Genomic DNA, 5,000 nt, shown 5'->3' with positions numbered 1-5,000 from the left:
GGCGCAGAACCTACCATCGACAGTTGATAAGGCAGACATTTGAAAGATGCGTCGCCGGTACGAGGACCGTGCGATCAGCCCAAAGTTATTCAGAGTCACCAAGGCAAACGGACCGGACGAGCCGACCGATTGGTTTTGATCTAATAAAAGCGTCCCTTCCATCTCTGGTCGGGACTCTGTTTGCATGTATTAGCTCTAGAATTACCACAGTTATCCAAGTAACGTGGGTACGATCTAAGGAACCATAACTGATTTAATGAGCCATTCGCGGTTTCACCTTAATGCGGCTTGTACTGAGACATGCATGGCTTAATCTTTGAGACAAGCATATGACTACTGGCAGGATCAACCAGGGAGCTGCGTCAACTAGAGCTGAGCAGCCGGCCGCCCGGGAGTGTGTCCCGGGGGCCCGCGCGAACACGCAAGCGTCCGCTCAATTATTCTGCAAACAGGAGGAGGCTGAGCTCCCCTGCACAATACACCTCGAAACCCTCTCAGGTCCCGGCGGCGCGCAGCGCCGTCCTAAGTACTTGGTCGGGTTCGAGAGAGGCGCAATCGCCCGGAGTTTGGCGAGTAGACGCTTTAGGTGCGACCACCCGTGCTCCCAACTGAGCTTGCCGCTGCCGACAGAGGCCCGGGAGCGTGCTGTCGTGGCATTGCCGGCGGGAGACAACACGCGCCACCTACGGTGGCCGGCAGCTCCAACGCCAGCGCCACAGAAGGACAAAAGCCCCACTTGGGTGCCGAAGCGAACTCTCCCAGCACAGCGCACGCGCCAACACGTCCGCACAGCTGCGATACAAACCACCTGCGAGAACCGCAGAGGCGACCGAGCAGCAGACGGCGTCGCGGCGCCGAGCGCCGGGCGGCGGCGCATCCTCAGCGCACACAGTCCTCAATCGGACCAGCACACTGCAGATGTCCACCGCGCTTCGCACCGGGCCCGCGAGGACCTACTTTGGCCGCACGGCGCCGCGTGCAGGGTGCGCCGGCGCGCAGCTGCGCCGCCTGCCGCCTCCGTCGGCCGGCGCGCCTGCCACTGGCCGCCCCCACCAGCCGGCTGTAGCGCGTGCGCCCACGCACCGCGCGGCCAGCACGCCGGGAGGCCCCCCCTCACCGGCCGGGGACGGTCCCACCCAGCCACCGCCGCGTATCGCTTCACACCCACATGCCATTCACGTTCGTGGGCATGGTGGGTATCGCTGAAACAACCGGTTGGTAGCTCAACCGATCGTCGCCATCACTGATTCACCTCTAGCGAGAACAACCGCACCACAACCGTTTACCAGTTGTTCATTTGCGTAACGTCACCAGCAAACGTAGACGTCCATCGCCATTTGCAAATTCAACGATTGTTGCATGCCTGTGTCAGGTGTCACGACACACTATGTCTGCCCACATACACGCAACAACATGTGCACGCTTCGCGAACACGTGGAAGGTGGCCCCCGTACGTATGCGATGTCCATTGCGCGAACGACTGTCAACCGGCCTCTGTCGCATGTCGCAGATGTGGAACGCAGTGCACCATGCTATCACGGTGTGTGAGAAGAGACGACTACGTCTGACAACACGCGCCACTACATCAACAGACGGCTCATGCTGATCGCCATCCACGGCATACCATACTGCAATCCAGCTCTTATAGGGAGACGACACGTAGCTGAGTGCACAATATTTGGACCGTATGGTTCGCCGTTGTTGGCGCAGTCGTGGTACGGTCACACATGTACCACGATGTATCATTCAGTACATGAGGACCAATGTGCAGTACAGTGTGTGATTTGGACGTACAACATCAGCGGACAGTTGACACACGCCGTACCACAACGTAGGCTGTGCTTCGCCATGCAAATGCCAATGAACAACTGCGAAGGGCATTGAGCATGTACGTCCTGCTGCCATCCGCATTACAGTGTATAGCTGCAAGGTGTTTAACATGAAGCGATACTCTGGGGACCAGGCAGTGCGAGTAGCAAACTATATTGCGGGGGTTGCAGTTAGGCAACACCACACTAATTTAACGCGTCGTATGACAATTACAGAGCAGGTTAAGGCCCAACGTGTGTTGGGTTAAGGCCCAACGTGTGTTGGGTTAAGGCCCAACGTGTGTTGGGTTAAGGCCCAACGTGTGTTGGGTTAAGGCCCAACGTGTGTTGGGTTAAGGCCCAACGTGTGTTGGGTTAAGGCCCAACGTGTGTTGGGTTAAGGCCCAACGTGTGTTGGGTTAAGGCCCAACGTGTGTTGGGTTAAGGCCCAACGTGTGTTGGGTTAAGGCCCAACGTGTGTTGGGTTAAGGCCCAACGTGTGTTGGGTTAAGGCCCAACGTGTGTTGGGTTAAGGCCCAACGTGTGTTGGGTTAAGGCCCAACGTGTGTTGGGTTAAGGCCCAACGTGTGTTGGGTTAAGGCCCAACGTGTGTTGGGTTAAGGCCCAACGTGTGTTGGGTTAAGGCCCAACGTGTGTTGGGTTAAGGCCCAACGTGTGTTGGGTTAAGGCCCAACGTGTGTTGGGTTAAGGCGCAACGTGTGTTGGGTTAAGGCGCAACGTGGGTTACGTTAAGGCGCAACGTGGGTTACGTTAAGGCGCAACGTGGGTTACGTTAAGGCGCAACGTGGGTTACGTTAAGGCGCAACGTGGGTTACGTTAAGGCGCAACGTGGGTTACGTTAAGGCCCAATATAGGTTAGGTTAAGGCCCAATATAGGTTAGGTTAAGGCCCAATATAGGTTAGGTTAAGGCCCAATATAGGTTAGGTTAAGGCCCAATATAGGTTAGGTTAAGGTACAATATAGGTTAGGTTAAGGTACAATATAGGTTAGGTTAAGGTACAATATAGGTTAGGTTAAGGTACAATATGGGTTAGGTTAAGGTACAATATGGGTTAGGTTAAGGCGCAATATGGGTTAGGTTAAGGCGCAATATGGGTTAGGTTAAGGCGCAATATGGGTTAGGTTAAGGCGCAATATGGGTTAGGTTAAGGCGCAATATGGGTTAGGTTAAGGCGCAATATGGGTTAGGTTAAGGCGCAATATGGGTTAGGTTAAGGCGCAATATGGGTTAGGTTAAGGCGCAATATGGGTTAGGTTAAGGTACAATATAGGTTAGGTTAAGGTACAATATAGGTTAGGTTAAGGTACAATATAGGTTAGGTTAAGGTACAATATGGGTTAGGTTAAGGTACAATATAGGTTAGGTTAAGGCACAATATGGGTTAGGTTAAGGCGCAATATGGGTTAGGGTAAGGCGCAATATGGGTTAGGTTAAGGCGCAATATGGGTTAGGTTAAGGCGCAACGTGGGTTACGTTAAGGCGCAACGTGGGTTACGTTAAGGCGCAACGTGGGTTACGTTAAGGCGCAACGTGGGTTACGTTAAGGCGCAACGTGGGTTACGTTAAGGCCCAATATAGGTTAGGTTAAGGCCCAATATAGGTTAGGTTAAGGCCCAATATAGGTTAGGTTAAGGCCCAATATAGGTTAGGTTAAGGCCCAATATAGGTTAGGTTAAGGTACAATATAGGTTAGGTTAAGGTACAATATAGGTTAGGTTAAGGTACAATATGGGTTAGGTTAAGGCGCAATATGGGTTAGGTTAAGGCGCAATATGGGTTAGGTTAAGGCGCAATATGGGTTAGGTTAAGGCGCAACGTGGGTTACGTTAAGGCGCAACGTGGGTTACGTTAAGGCGCAACGTGGGTTACGTTAAGGCGCAACGTGGGTTACGTTAAGGCGCAACGTGGGTTACGTTAAGGCCCAATATAGGTTAGGTTAAGGCCCAATATAGGTTAGGTTAAGGCCCAATATAGGTTAGGTTAAGGCCCAATATAGGTTAGGTTAAGGTACAATATGGGTTAGGTTAAGGTACAATATGGGTTAGGTTAAGGTACAATATAGGTTAGGTTAAGGCGCAACGTGGGTTACGTTAAGGCCCAATATAGGTTAGGTTAAGGCCCAATATAGGTTAGGTTAAGGCCCAATATAGGTTAGGTTAAGGCCCAATATAGGTTAGGTTAAGGCCCAATATAGGTTAGGTTAAGGTACAATATAGGTTAGGTTAAGGTACAATATAGGTTAGGTTAAGGTACAATATGGGTTAGGTTAAGGTACAATATGGGTTAGGTTAAGGTACAATATAGGTTAGGTTAAGGCACAATATGGGTTAGGTTAAGGCGCAATATGGGTTAGGTTAAGGCGCAATATGGGTTAGGTTAAGGCGCAATATGGGTTAGGTTAAGGCGCAATATGGGTTAGGTTAAGGCACAATACGGGTTAGGTTAAGGCACAATACGGGTTAGGTTAAGGCACAATACGGGTTAGGTTAAGGCACACATTGTTGTAAGGAAAGGTGTTTTCGGGGGGGGGGGGGGGGGGCTGGTTTGTTGATTGTGATTATCGTAAGTAAATGACTGCGGCATCATCTGATTTGCCACGTCAGGGTGCACCTTTGGCTCATAACAGGCGGCGCTCTGATTCCATGCTTGTGGCAGACCTGTGTCTTTCATTCGTGCCATTGTTTGTGTGGTGTGACAGGAGGCAGTATTGTGATGTTGGGTGCACCCCTGTGTAGGACATGTGTGGGTGTTGGTGGCTTAGCTGAGCAATGGTGGTTGTCGGAAGGGTGGGATATTCTGTTTTCCGAGTGGACCTCCCGGTCTGGTTATGATAGTGTGGATTGTCTAATGTGGCAGAGAGGATGCACTGGGTGTTGTTCCATGCTGGTGCTTAGATATTGTCTGTGTGCCTGTTACAGGCAGAGAGTAGTGCGTGATAAGAGTGTCTGGCTGACGTGTGATTGTGAGCAGAGTCTTTCAGCATGTATACGGACAGTTGTATACATTATCTGTATTCTGATGGCTCTATCTATTACTAATCAGCGCCGTGTATACGTTTAATCCGGTTCCAGTCGAAACTATTGTATCTCTGTACATTAGTGACACGGCGAGCCCGCTATGTAGTTACTCGTCTCGGCAGCTTCCACCGGTGTATGGCAAATGATTATAA

The 5,000-nt window shown here is 51.3% G+C and overlaps 1 non-coding gene across 1 annotated transcript in view; it reads right to left on the bottom strand.

Annotated features, from left to right (window-relative positions):
* LOC124570333 overlaps positions 1-356 on the bottom strand; it is a 1,910-nt gene extending 1,554 nt beyond the window's left edge. The window contains exon 1 of the ribosomal RNA XR_006971651.1: positions 1-356. This exon is cut by the window's left edge and continues 1,554 nt beyond it. This is a non-coding gene — a ribosomal RNA (small subunit ribosomal RNA).
* Positions 357-5,000: the final 4,644 nt, after the last annotated feature.

Source organism: Schistocerca americana, unplaced genomic scaffold, assembly GCF_021461395.2.
Source record: "Schistocerca americana isolate TAMUIC-IGC-003095 unplaced genomic scaffold, iqSchAmer2.1 HiC_scaffold_1625, whole genome shotgun sequence".
Classification (NCBI taxonomy): domain Eukaryota; kingdom Metazoa; phylum Arthropoda; class Insecta; order Orthoptera; family Acrididae; genus Schistocerca; species Schistocerca americana.
This window is presented reverse-complemented; position numbering and strand designations above follow the sequence as displayed.